Source organism: Nerophis lumbriciformis, linkage group LG15, assembly GCF_033978685.3.
Source record: "Nerophis lumbriciformis linkage group LG15, RoL_Nlum_v2.1, whole genome shotgun sequence".
Classification (NCBI taxonomy): Eukaryota; Metazoa; Chordata; class Actinopteri; order Syngnathiformes; family Syngnathidae; genus Nerophis; species Nerophis lumbriciformis.
The window spans coordinates 45,361,029-45,376,383 of NC_084562.2; positions in this window are offsets into that span (position 1 = coordinate 45,361,029).

The following is a 15,355-nucleotide window of genomic DNA, read 5'->3' on the forward strand; positions in this document are numbered from 1 at the left end:
GAGTTTTCCTGGAAAAAAAATAAAAAATTCATGAGGTTTGTAAAGACACAAGTTAGTGTTTTTTTTTACTTAATATGACAGTAAAACTGTCATTCTAAATATGAAAGTTAAATAAACATAACTCCAAACCAAACTTGTAATACATCTAAAAATGCCTGTAATATTGAATCTATGTGAGTTTTACCAGAATCAGGTATTTTGGTAAGGTTTACAAATACAAAAATTGGGTTTTACTCATAATGACAGTACAACTGCCATATTCAAAATAACAGTTATTTAATTATAACGCCTAAACCAAACATGCTATATAGCTAATAATGCCTGGAGAAATGTATCTTTGTGAGTTTTACTAGAAAACAATATTTTGTAAGGTTTGTAAAGACAAAAGTTTTTTTTTGTTTTTTTTACTCAATATGATGGTGTAACTGTCAAACTAAATATAAAAGTAATATAAACATCATTCCAAAACCAAACTCCTAAACCAAACTTGCAATCCGTCTTAAACTGCCTGTAATATTAAATCTATATGAGTTTTACCAGAATCAGGTATTTTGGTAAGGTTTACAAATACAAAACTTGGGTTTGACTCATAATGACAGTATAACTGCATTATTTGATATGACAGTTATTTAAACATAACTCCTAAACCAAACATGATAAATAGCTAATAATGCCTTGAAAAATGTATATAAACATAACTCCAAAACCAAACATGCATTATGTCTAAAAATGCCTGTAATATTGTATCTATGCAAGTTTTACCAGAATCAGGAATTTTGGTAAGGTTTATAAATACAAAAATTAGGTTTTACTCATAATGACAGTATAACTGCCACCCTCAATATGGCAGTTATGTTAACATAACTCCTAAACCACACATGCAAAATGGTTAATAATGCCTGGAGAAATGTATCTTTGTGAGTTTTACTGGGAAAAAATATATATTTTGTAAGGTTTGTAAAGACACAAGTTAGTTCTTTTTTACTTAATATGACAATATAAATGTTATACTAAATATTAAAGTTATATAAACATAACTCCAAAACCAAACATGCAATCCGTCTAAAAATGCTTGTAATATTGAATTTATGTGAGTTTTATTAGAATCAGGTATTTTGGTAAGGTTTAGAAATACAAAAATGAGGTTTTACTCATAATGACGGATAACTGCCACATTCAAAATGACAGTTATTTAAACATAACTTCCTAACCACACATGCAAAAATGCTAATAATGCCTAAAACAATGCATCCTTGTGAGTTTTACTCGAACATATGCTTTTTTAAGGCTTGCAATTACAAAAAGTAGTTGTTTACTCAATATGACAGCAATGTTCGTAAAATCCTCTAATTATGCGGAAAAAGCAATACAAATGTTTTTCAACATAATTCCTAAACCAAACATGCAAAATTTCTAATAAAGCCTGTAAGCCTGTAAGGCGCACCCCATGGTTTACAGAAGAAACCAGAGCTCATAAATTATCATGTAGAAAGTTGGAACGCAAATGGCGCGCGACCAAGCTTGAGGTTTTCCATCAAGCATGGAGTGATAGTTTAATATTGTATAAACGCATGCTTACCTTAGCTAAAGCTAAATATTACTCAAATCTCATCCGCCTCAACAAAAACGACCCTAAATTTTTGTTTAGTACAGTAGCATCGCTAACCCAACAAGGGACTCCTCCCAATAGCTCCACCCACTCGGCAGATGACTTTATGAATTTCTTTAATAAGAAAATTGAACTCATTAGAAAGGAGATTAAAGACAACGCATCCCAGCTACAACTGGGTTCTATGAACACAGATACAACTGTATCTACGACGGATACTGCAATACAAAATAGTCTCTCTCTTTTAGATGAAATAACATTAGAGGAACTATTACAGCGTGTAAGTGGGATAAAACAAACAACATGTTTACTTGACCCACTTCCTGGGAAACTTATCAAGGAGCTTTTTGTATTATTAGGTCCATCAGTGCTAAATATTATAAACTTATCACTTTCCTCTGGCACTGTTCCCCTAGCATTCAAGAAAGCGGTTATTCATCCTCTGCTCAAAAGACCTAACCTTGATCCTGACCTCATGGTAAACTACCGACCGGTGTCCCACCTTCCCTTTATTTCGAAAATCCCCGAAAAAATTGTCGCACAGCAGCTAAATGAACACTTAGTGTCTAACAATCTCTGTGAACCTTTTCAATCCGGTTTCAGGGCAAATCACTCTACGGAGACAGCCCTCGCAAAAATGACTAATGATCTACTGCTAACGATGGATTCTGATGCGTCATCTATGTTGCTGCTTCTTGATCTTAGCGCTGCTTTCGATACCGTCGATCATAATATTTTATTAGAGCGTATCAAAACACGTATTGGTATGTCAGACTTAGCTTTGTCGTGGTTTAACTCTTATCTTACTGACAGGATGCAATGCGTCTCCCATAATAATGTGACCTCGGACTATGTTAAGGTAACGTGAGGAGTTCCTCAGGGTTCGGTTCTTGGCCCTGCACTCTGTAGTATTTACATGCTGCCGCTAGGCGACATCATACGCAAATACGGTGTTAGCTTTCATTGTTATGGTGATGACACCCAACTCTACATGCCCCTAAAGCTGACCAACACGCTGGATTGTAGTCAGCTGGAGGCGTGTCTTAATGAAATTAAACAACTTCTAACTTCTAGCTAACTTCTTGCAACTCAACGCCAAGAAAACGGAAATGCTGATTATCGGTCCTGCTAAACACCGACATTTATTTAATAATACCACTTTAACATTTGACAACCAAACAATTACACAAGGCGAATCAGTAAAGAATCTGGGTATTATTTTCGACCCAACTCTCTCCTTTGAGTCACACATTAAGAGTGTTACTAAAACGGCCTTCTTTCATCTCCGCAATATCGCTAAAATTCGTTGTATTTTATCCACTAGCGACGCTGAGATCATTATTCATGCGTTCGTTACGTCTCGTCTCGACTACTGTAACGTATTATTTTCGGGTCTCCCTATGTCTAGCATTAAAAGATTACAATTGGTACAAAATGCGGCTGCTAGACTTTTGACAAGAACAAGAAAGTTTGATCATATTACGCCTATACTGGCTCACCTGCACTGGCTTCCTGTGCACTTAAGATGTGACTTTAAGGTTTTACTACTTACGTATAAAATACTACACGGTCTAGCTCCGTCCTATCTTGTCGATTGCATTGTACCATATGTCCCGGCAAGAAATTTGCGTTCAAAGAACTCCGGCTTATTAGTGATTCCCAGAGCCCAAAAAAAGTCTGTGGGCTATAGAGCGTTTTCTATTCGGGCTCCAGTACTATGGAATGCCCTCCCGGTAACAATTAGAGATGCTACCTCAGTAGAAGCATTTAAGTCCCATCTTAAAACTCATTTGTATACTCTAGCCTTTAAATAGCCCCCCTGTTAGACCAGTTGATCTGCCGTTTCTTTTCTTTTCTCCTCTGCTCCCCATTTCCTTGAGGGGGGGGGGGGCACAGATCCAGTGGCCATGGATGAAGTGCTGGCTGTCCAGAGTCGGAACCCGGGGTGGACCGCTCGCCTGTGCATCGGCTGAGAACATCTCTGCGCTGCTGACCCGTCTCCGCTCGGGATGGTGTCCTGCTGGCCCCACTATGGACTGGACTCTGACTATTATGTTGGATCCACTATGGACTGGACTCTCACAATATTATGTCAGACCCACTCAACATCCATTGCTTTCGGTCTCCCCTAGAGGAGGGGGGGGAGGGGTTACCCACATATGCGGTCCTCTCCAAGGTTTCTCATAGTCATTCACATCGACGTCCCACTGGGGTGAGTTTTTCCTTGCCCTTATGTGGGCTTTGTACCGAGGATGTCGTTGTGGCTTGTGCAGCCCTTTGAGACACTTGTGATTTAGGGCTATATAAATAAAGATTGATTGATTGATTGATTGACATGTGTCTTTGTTAGTTTTAATAGGAAAAATATATTTTGTAAGGTTTGCAAAGTTGCAAGTTAGTTTTTTTAATTCAATATGACTGTATAACTTTCATACTAAATATGAAAGTTACATATTTCCAAAACTAAACATGCCTAAAATTCTTTATCTATGTGAGTTTTACCAGAATCAGGTAATTTGGTAAGGTTTACAAATACAAAAATTAGGTTTTACTCATAATGACAGTATAACTTCTCTAATCAATTTGACATTTATTTAAACATAACTTCCTAACCACACATGCAAAAAGGCTAATAAAGCCTAAAACAATGCATCCTTGTGAGTTTTACTCGAAACATATGCTTTTTTAAGGCTTGCGATTACAAAAAGTAGTTTTTTTGCTCAATAGTGATGTTTTTAAAATCCTGATATAATGCGAAAAAAGCAATAAAAGAGTTTTTCAACATAATTCCTAAACCAAACATGCATTGTGTCTTAAAATGCCTATAATATTGTATCCAAGTGAGTTTTAGTAGAATCATTTGTTTTTGTAAGGTTTGCAAATACAACATTTTGGTTTCACTCACTATGACAGTATACTGTCACATTCATACTGTCACATTCAATCTGACTGTTATTTAAACATAAATTCTAAACCACAGATGCAAAATGGCCACAAATGCCTGGAGAGATGTATTTTTGTGAGTTTTACTGGAAAAAAAAATATTTTGTAAGGTTTGTTTGGACAAAAGTTAGTTTTTTTTTACTCAATATGATGGTATAACTGTCTTACTAAATTTGAAAGTTATATAAACATAACTTCAAAACCAAACATGCAATCCGTCTAAAAATGCCTGTAATATTGAATCTATGTGAGTTTTACCAGAATCAGGTATTTTGGTAAGGTTTACAAATACAAAAATTAGGTTTTACTCATAATGACAGTATAACTGCCACATTCAAATTGACAGTTATTTAAACATAACTCCTAAAACAAAAATGCTAAATGGCTAATAATGATTGGAGAAATGCATCTTTGTGAGTTTTACTGAAAAAAAATAATTATATTTTGTAAGGTTTGTAAAGACACAAGTTAGTTTTTTTTACTCCATATGACAGTATAACTGTCATACTAAAAGTAAAATGTATATAAACAAAACTCCAAAACCAAACATGCATTATGTCTAAAAATTCCTGTAACATTGTATCCATGTGAGTTTTACTAGAATCAGTTGTTTTTTTAAGGTTTGCAAATACAAAATATTGGTTTTACTCACTATGACAGTATGTTGTCACATTCAATCTGACAGTTATTTAAACATAACTCCTAAACCAAACATACAAAATGACTAATAATGCCTGGAGAAATGTATCTTTGTGAGTTTTACTGGAAAAAAAAAAAAAATATTTTGTAAGGTTTGTAAAAACACAAGTTAGTTTTTTTTACTCAATATGACAGTATAACTGTCATACTAAATATGAAAGTTACTTAAACATAACTCCAAAACCAAACATGCATTATGTCCAAAATTGCCTGTAATATTGTATCTATGTGAGCTTTACTACAATCAGGTATCTTGGTGAGGTTTACAAATACAAAAATAAGGTTTTACTCATAATGACAGTATAACTCCCACACTAAATGTAAAAGTTATATAAACATTACTCCAAAACCAAACATGCATTATATCTAAAAATGCCTGTAATTTTGTATCCATGTGAGTTTTACTAGAATCAGTTGTTTTTGTAAGGTTTGCAAATACAAAATATTGGTTTTACTCACTATGACAGTATACTGCTGTCATATTGAGTAAAAAAAACAAAAAAACTTGTGTTATAACAAACCTTACAAAATATTTTTTTCCAGAAAAATTCACAGATATACATTTCTCCAGGCATTATTAGTCATTTTGAATGTGTGGTTTAGGAGTTATGTTTAAATAACTGTCAGATTGAATGTGACAGTATACTGTCATAGTGAGTAAAACCAATATTTTGTATTTGCAAAACTTACAAAAACAACTGCTTCTAGTAAAACTCACACGGATACATCATTTCAGGCATTTTTAGACAAAATGCATGTTTGGTTTTGTAGTTATGTTTATATAACTTTTCCATTTAGTATGACAGTTATACTGTCTTTTTGAGTCAAAAAAAACAACAAACTTGTGTCTTTACAAACCTTACAATTTTTTATTTTTTTCCGGTAAAACTCACAAAAATACATTTCTCCAGGCATTTTTAGCCATTTTGCATCTGTGGTTTAGAATTTATGTTTAAATAACAGGCAGATTGAATGTGACAGTATACTGTCTTAGTGAGTAAAACCAAATTTTTGTATTTGTAAACCTTACCAAAGAAGCTGATTCTGTAAAACTCACATAGATATGGGACGGCGTGGCGCAGTGGTAGAGTGGCCGTGCGCGACCCGAGGGTCTCTGGTTCAATCCCCACCTAGTACCAACCTCGTCATGTCCGTTGTGTCCTGAGCAAGACACTTCACCCTTGCTCCTGATGGGTGCTGGTAGCGCCTTGCATGGCAGCTCCCTCCATCAGTGTGTGAATGTGTGTGTGAATGGGTAAATGTGGAAGTAGTGTCAAAGCGCTTTGAGTACCTTGAAGGTAGAAAAGCGCTATACAAGTACAACCCATTTAACCCATTTATAGATACAATATTACAGGAATTTTTAGACATAAAACATTTTTGGTTTTGGAGTTATGTTTATATAACTTTCATATTTAGTATGACAGTTATACCATCATATTGTGTAAAAAAAACTAATTTGTGTCTTTACAAACCTTACAAAATATTTTTTTTCCATTAAAATTCACAAAGATACATATTTCCAGGCATTATTAGTCATTTTGCATTTGTTTTTTAGGAGTTATGTTTAAAAACTGTCATATTGAGTGTGGCAGATATACTGTCATTATGAGTAAAACCTAATTTTTGTATTTGTAATCCTTACCAAAATACCTGATTTTGGTAAAATTCACATAGATTCAATATTATAGGCATTTTTACACGGATTGCAAGTTTGGTTTTGGAGTTATGTGTATATAACTTTCATATTTAATATGACAGTTATACTGTCAAATTGAGTAAAAAATAACAAACTTGTAATTTTACAAACCTTACAAAATATTTTTTTCCAGTAAAATTCACAGAGATACATTTTTCCAGGAATTATTAGTCATTTTGCATCTGTGGTTTAGGAGTTATGTTTAAATAGCTGTCAGTTTGAATGTGACAGTATACTGTCATAGTGAGTAAAACTAATATTTTGTATTTGCAAAACTTACAAAAACAACTGATTCTAGTAAAACTCACATGGATACAATATTACAGGCATTTTTAGACATAATGCAAGTTTAGTTTTGGAGTTATGTTTATACTACTTTTACATTTAGTATGACAGTTATACTGTCCATCCATCCATCCATTTGCTACCGCTTATTCCCTTCGGGGTCGCGGGGGGCGCTGGAGCCTATCTCAGCTACAATCGGGCGGAAGGCGGGGTACACCCTGGAAAAGTTGCCACCTCATCATATTAAGTAAAAAAAACTAAATTGGTTCTTTACAAACCTTACAAAATATGTTTTTCCAGTAATCTCACAAAGATACATTTCTCCAGGCATTATAGCCATTTTGCATGTGTGGTTTGGTAGTTATGTTTAAATAACTGTCAAATTGAATGTGACAGTATACTATCATGGTGAGTAAAACCAATATTTTGTAATTGCAAACCTTACTACAACAATTGATTTTAGTAAAACTCGCATGGATACAAAATTACAGGCATTTTTAAACATAATGCATGTTTGGTTTTGGAGTTATGTTTATATATGTTTTACATTTAGAATTACAGTTATACTGTCATATTGAGTAAAAAAAAACTAACTTGTGTCTTTATAAACCTTAAAAAAAAATGTTTTCCATTAAAACTCACAAAGATACATTTCTCCAGGCATTATTAGCCATTAACCATGTTTGGTTTAGAGTTATGTTTAAATAACTGTCATATTGCGTGTGGCAGATATACTGTCATTATGAGTAAAACCTATTTTTTGTATTTGTAAAATTACCAAAATAACTTAATCTGATGAAACTCACATGGATAAAATATTACAGGATTTTTTTAGACATAAAGCATGTTTCCATCATATTGAGTAAAAAAAACTAACTTTTGTCTATACAAACCTTACAAAATATTTTTTTTCCATTAAAATTCACAAAAATACATTTCTCCAGTTATTATATGCCATTTTGCATCCGTGGTTTAGAATTTGTGTTTAAATAACAGTCAGATTGAATGTGACAGTATACTGTCATAGTGAGTAAAACCTAATTTTTGTATTTGTAAACCTTAACAAAATACCTGATTCTAGTAAAACTCACATAGATTCAATATTACAGGCATTTTTAGACATAATGCATGTTTGCTTTTGGAGTTATGTTTATATACATTTTTCCAGGCATTATTAGCTATTCATCATGTTTTGTTTAGATGGATTGCATGTTTGGTATTGGAGTTATGTTTATATAACTTTTACATTTATCATGACAGTTATACAAACATATTGAATAAAAAAAACTATTTTGTGTCTTATCAAACCTTACAAAATATTTTTTTTCCTGTAAAACTCACAAAGATACATTCCTTCAGGCATTATTAGCCATTTTGCATTTGTGGTTTAGGAGTTATGTTAACATAACCGTCATATTGAGGGTGGCAGTTATGTCATTTTGAGTAAAACCTAATTTTTGTATTTATAAACCTTACCAAAATTCCTGATTCTGGTAAAACTCACATAGATACAATATTACAGGCATTTTTAGACATAATGCATGTTTGCTTTTGGAGTTATGTTTATATACATTTTTCCAGGCATTATTAGCTATTCATCATGTTTTGTTTAGGAGTTATGTTTAAATAACTGTCATATCAAATAATGCAGTTATACTGTCATTATGAGTAAAACCCAAGTTTTGTATTTGTAAACCTTACCAAAATACCTGATTCTGGTAAAACTCATATAGATTCAATATTACAGGAAGTTTAAGACGGATTGCAAGTTTGGTTTAGGAGTTTGGTTTTGGAATGATGTTTATATTACTTTTATATTTATCCATCCATCCATCCATCTTCTTCCGCTTAGCCGAGGTCGGGTTGCGGGGGCAGCAGTCTAAGCAGGGAAGCCCAGACTTCCCTCTCCCCAGCCACTTCGTCCAGCTCTTCCTGTGGGACCCCGAGGCGTTCCCAGGCCAGCCGGGAGACATAGTCTTCCCAACGTGTCCTGGGTCTTCCCCGTGGCCTCCTACCGGTCGGACGTGCCCTAAACACCTCCCTAGGGAGGCGTTTGGGTGGCATCCTGACCAGATGCCCGAACCACCTCATCTGGCTCCTCTCGATGTGGAGGAGCAGCGGCTTTACTTTGAGCTCCCCCCGAATGACAGAGTTTCTCACCCTATCTCTAAGGGAGAGCCCCGCCACCCGGCGGAGGAAACTCATTTCGGCCGCTTGTACCCGTGATCTTGTCCTTTCGGTCATAACCCAAAGCTCATGACCATAGGTGAGGATGGGAACATAGATCGACCGGTAAATCGAGAGCTTTGCCTTCCGGCTCAGCTCCTTCTTCACCACAACGGATCGATACAGCGTCCGCATTACTGAAGACGCCGCACCGATCCGCCTGTCGATCTCACGATCCACTCTTCCCTCACTCGTGAACAAGACTCCGAGGTACTTGAACTCCTCCACTTGGGGCAAGATCTCCTCCCCAACCCGGAGATGGCACTCCACCCTTTTCCGAGTGAGAACCATGGACTCGGACTTGGAGGTGCTGAATCTCATCCCAGTCGCTTCACACTAGGCTGCGAACCGATCCAGTGAGAGCTGAAGATCCTGGCCAGATGAAGCCAACAGGACCACATCATCTGCAAAAAGCAGAGACCTAATCCTGCAGCCACCAAACCAGATCCCCTCAACGCCTTGACTGCGCCTAGAAATTCTGTCCATAAAAGTTATGAACAGAATCGGTGACAAAGGGCAGCCTTGGCGGAGTCCAACCCTCACTGGAAACGTGTCCGACTTACTGCCGGCAATGCGGACCAAGCTCTGGCACTGAGCATACAGAGAGCGGACTGCAACAATCAGACAGTCCGATACCCCATACTCTCTGAGCACTCCCCACAGGACTTCCCGAGGGACACGGTCGAATGCCTTCTCCAAGTCCACAAAACACATGTAGACTGGTTGGGCAAACTCCCATGCACCCTCAAGGACCCTGCCGAGAGTATAGAGCTGGTCCACAGTTCCACAACCAGGACGAAAACCACACTGTTCCTCCTGAATCCGAGGTTCGACTATCCGGCGTAGCCTCCTCTCCAGTACACCTGAATAGACCTTACCGGGAAGGCTGAGGAGTCCGAACTCCTCCCATGTCCGAGTTTTTGCCTCTGCGACCGCTGAAGCCGCACACCGCTTGGCCTGTTGGTACCTGTCCGCTGCCTCAGGAGTCCTATGAGCCAAAAGAACCCGATAGGACTCCTTCTTCAGCTTGATGGCATCCCTCACCGCCGGTGTCCACCAACGGGTTCTAGGATTACCGCCACGACAAGCACCAACTACCTTGTGGCCACAGCTCCAATCAGCCGCCTCGACAATAGAGGCGCGGAACATGGTCCATTCGGACTCAATGTCCAGCACCTCCCTCGTGACATGTTCAAAGTACTTCCGGAGGTGGGAATTGAAACTCTCTCTGATAGGAGACTCTGCCAGACGTTCCCAGCAAACCCTCACAATGCGTTTGGGCCTGCCAGGTCTGTCCGGCATCCTCCCCCACCATCGCAGCCAACTCACCACCAGGTGGTGATCGGTAGAAAGCTCAGTCCCTCTCTTCACCCGAGTGTCCAAAACATGAGGCCGCAAATCCGATGACACAACTACAAAGTCGATCATGGAACTGCGGCCTAGGGTGTCCTGGTGCCAAGTGCACATATGGACACCCTTATGTTTGAACATGGTGTTCATTATGGACAATCTGTGACGGGCACAAAAGTCCAATAACAAAACACCGCTCGGGTTCAGATCCGGGCAGCCATTCTTCCCAATCACGCCTCTCCAGGTTTCACTGTCGTTGCCAACATGAGCATTGAAGTCCCCCAGTAGCACGAGGGAATCACCCGGGGGAGCACTCTCAAGTACTCCCTCGAGTGAATCCAAAAAGGGTGGGTACTGTGAGCTGCGGTTTGGCGCGTAAGCGCAAACCACAGTCAGGACCCGTTCCCCCACCCGAAGGCGGAGGGAAGCTACCCTCTCGTCCACCGGGTTGAACTCCAACGTACAGGCTCTGAGCCGGGGGGGAAACAAGAATTGCCACCCCAGCCCGTCGCCTCTCACTGCCGGCAACGCCAGAGTGGAAGAGAGTCCAGCCCCTCTCGAGAGAACTGGTTCCAGAGCCCTTGCTGTGCGTCGAAGTGAGTCCGACTATATCTAACCGGAACATCTCCACTTCGCGCACTAGCTCAGGCTCCTTCCCCCCCAGCGAGGTGACGTTCCACGTCCCAAGAGCTAGCTTCTGTAGCCGAGGATCGGACCGCCAAGTGCCCTGCCTTCGGCTGCCGCCCAGCTCACATCGCACCCGACCTCTATGACCCCTGCTATGGATGGTGAGCCCATTGGAGGGGGGACCCACGTTGCCTCTTCGGGCTGTGCCCGGCCGGGCCCCATGTCAGGCGCTCGCCATCGTGCCCCACCTCCGGGCCTGGCTCCAGAGGGGGGCCCCGGTGACCCGCGTCCGGGCGAGGGAAATCTGGGTCCTTGTTTTTTATTATTCATGGAGGTCTTCCAGCTGCTCTTTGTCTGATCCCTCACCTAGGACCAGTTTGTCTTGGGAGACCCTACCAGGGGGCATAAAGCCCCCGGACAACATAGCTCCTAGGATCATTGGGACCGCAAACTCCTCTACCGTGGCAGCTCAGAGAGGAGACTTTTTTTTTTTTAATATATTTAGTTTGACAGTTAAACCATCATATTGATTAAAAAAAAAAAAAAAAATTTTCATTACAAACCTTACAAAATATTTGTTTCTAGTACAACTCACAAAGATACATTTCTCCAGGCATTATTAGCCATTTAGCATGTTTGGTTTAGGAGTTATGTTTAAATAACTGTTATTTTGAATATGGCAGTTATACTGTCATTTTGAGTAAAACCCAATTTTTGTATTTGTAAACCTTACCAAAATACCTGATTCTGGTAAAACTCACATAGATTTAATATTACAGTCATTTTTAGACGTATTGCAAGTTTGGTTTTGGAGTAATGTTTATTTAACTTTCATATTTAGTATGACAGTTATACTGTCATATTAAGTGAAAAAATTAACTTGTTTCTTTACAAACCTTATAAAAAAAAATGTTTTCCAGGAAAACTCCCAAAGATAAATTTTTCCTGGCATTATTAGCCATTTTGTAATTGTGGTTTAGGAGTTACAGTATGTTTAAATAACTGTCAGATTGAATGTGACAGTATACTGTCATAGTGAGTAAAACCTAATTTTTGTATTTGTAAACCTTACCAAAAATACCTGATTCTGGTAAAAATCACATAGATACAATATTGCAGGCATTTTTAGACATAATGCATGTTTGATTTTGGAGTTATGTTTATACAACTTTTATATATAGTATGACAGTTATACTATCATATTGAGTAAAAAAAAAAATAACTTGTGTCTTTATAAACCTTACAAAAAAATGTTTTCCCAGTAAAACTCACAAAGATACATTTCTCCAGGCATAATTAGCCATTTATTACTGTCATAATGAGTAAAAAACTACTTTTTGTGTTTGCAAGCCTTAAAATAGCATATGTTTCGAGTAAAACTCACAAGGATGCATTGTTTTAGGCTTTATTAGCCTATTTTGCATGTGTGGTTAGGAAGTTATGTTTAAATAACTGTCAAATTGAAAGTAGCAGTTATCTGTCATTATGAGTAAACCCCAAATTTATGTAATTGTACACCTTACCAAATTAACTGATTCTTGTAAAACTCACATAGATACAATATTTTAGGCATTTTTAGATATAATGCATGTTCAGTTTTGGAGTTATGTTTATATAACTTTCATATTTGGTATGACAGTTATAATGTCATATTGAATTAAAAAAACTAAATTGCCTCCTTGCAAAACTTACAAAAGATAATTTTTCTAGTAAAACTTACAAAGATACATGTCTGCAGGCATTATTAGACATGTTGCATGTTTAATGTAGGAATTATGTTGAAAAATGTTTGTATTGCTTATTTCGCATTATATCAGGATTTTAAGAACATTACTGTCATAATGGAAAAAAAAAAGTACTTTTTGTGTTTGCAAGCCTTAAAATAGCAAATGTTTCGAGTAAAACTCACAAGGATGCATTGTTTTAGGCTTTTTTTTAACCTTATTGCATGTGTGGTTAGGGAGTAAAGCTTAAATAACAGTCAAATTGAATGTAGCAGTTAACTGTCATCATAAAAAAAAAAAAAAAAAAAAAATGTATTTGTAAACCTTACAAAATTACCTGATTCTGGTAAAACTCACATAGATACAATATTACAGGCATTTTTAGACATAATGCATGTTCAGTTTTGGAGTTATGTTTATATAACTCATATTTGGTATGACAGTTATACTGTCATATTGTATTAAAAAAAACTAACTTGAGTCTTTGTAAAACTTACAAAATATATTTTTTCTAGTATAACTAACAAAGATACTTGTATCCAGGCATTATTAGACATGTTGCATGTTTGGTGCAGGAATTATGATGAAAAACTTTTTTATTGCTTATTTCGCATTATCTCAGGATTTTAAGAACATTACTGTCATAATGAGTAAAAAACTACTTTTTGTGTTTGCAAGCCTTAAAATAGCATATGTTTCGAGTAAAACTCACATGGATGCATTGTTTTAGGCTTTTTTTAGCCTATTTTGCATGTGTGGTTAGGAAGTTATGTTTAAATAACTGTCAAATTGAATGTAGCAGTTATCTGTCATTATGAGTAAACCCCTAATTTATGTAATTGTACACCTTACCAAATTAACTGATTCTTGTAAAACTCACATAGATACAATATTTTAGGCATTTTTAGACATAATGCATGTTTAGTTTTGGAGTTATGATTATATAACTTTCATATTTTGTATGACAGTTGTACTTTCATATTGAATTAAAAAAACTAACTTGCATCTTTGCAAAACTTACAAAAGATAATTTTCTAGTAAAACTAACAAAGATACATGTCTGCAGGCATTATTAGACATGTTGCATGTTTGGTGTACGAATTATGTTGAAAAACATTTTTATTGCTTATTTCGCATTATCTCAGGATTTTAAGAACATTACTGTCAAAATGAGAAAAAAAAACTACTTTTTGTGTTTGCAAGCCTTAAAATAGCAAATGTTTCGAGTAAAACTCACAAGGATGCATTGTTTTAGGCTTTATTAACCTATTTGCATGTGTGATTAGGAAGTTATGTTTAAATAACAGTCAAATTGAATGTAGCAGTTATACTGTCATTATGAAAAAAAAAACAATTTTTGTATTTGTAAACCTTACCAAATTACCTGATTCTGGTTAAACTCACATAGATACAATATTTTAGGCATTTTTAGACATAATGCAAGTTCAATTTTGGAGTTATCTTTATATATATTTCATATTTGGTATGACAGTTATACTGTCATATTGAATTTAAAAAACTAACTTGCCTCTTTGCAAAACTTACAAAATATAAATGTTCTAGTAAAACTAACAAAGATACATATCTTCACGCATTATCAGACGTGTTGCATGTTTGATGTAGGAATTATGTTGAAAAACATTTGTATTGCTTATTTCGCATTATCTCAAGATTTTAAGAATATTACTGTCATAATGAGTAAAAAACTACTTTTTGTGTTTGCAAGCCTTAAAATAGCATATGTTTCGAGTAAAACTCACATGGATGCATTGTTTTAGGCTTTATTAGCCTATTTTGCATGTGTGGTTAGAAGTTATGTTTAAATAACTGTCAAATTGAATGTAGCAGTTATCTGTCATTATGAGTGAACCCCTAGTTTATGTAATTGTACACCTTACCAAATTAACTGATTCTTGTAAAACTCACATAGATACAATATTTTAGGCATTTTTAGACATAATGCATGTTTAGTTTTGGAGTTATGTTTTTATAACTTTCATATTTGGTATGACAGTTATACTTTCATATTGAATTAAAAAAACTTATTTGCTTCTTTGCAAAACTTACAAAAGATAATTTTTCTAGTAAAACTCTTAAAGATACATGTCTTCAGGCATTATTAGATATGATGCATGTTCGGTGTAGGAATTATGTTGAAAAACATTTTTATTGCTTATTTCGCATTATCTCAGG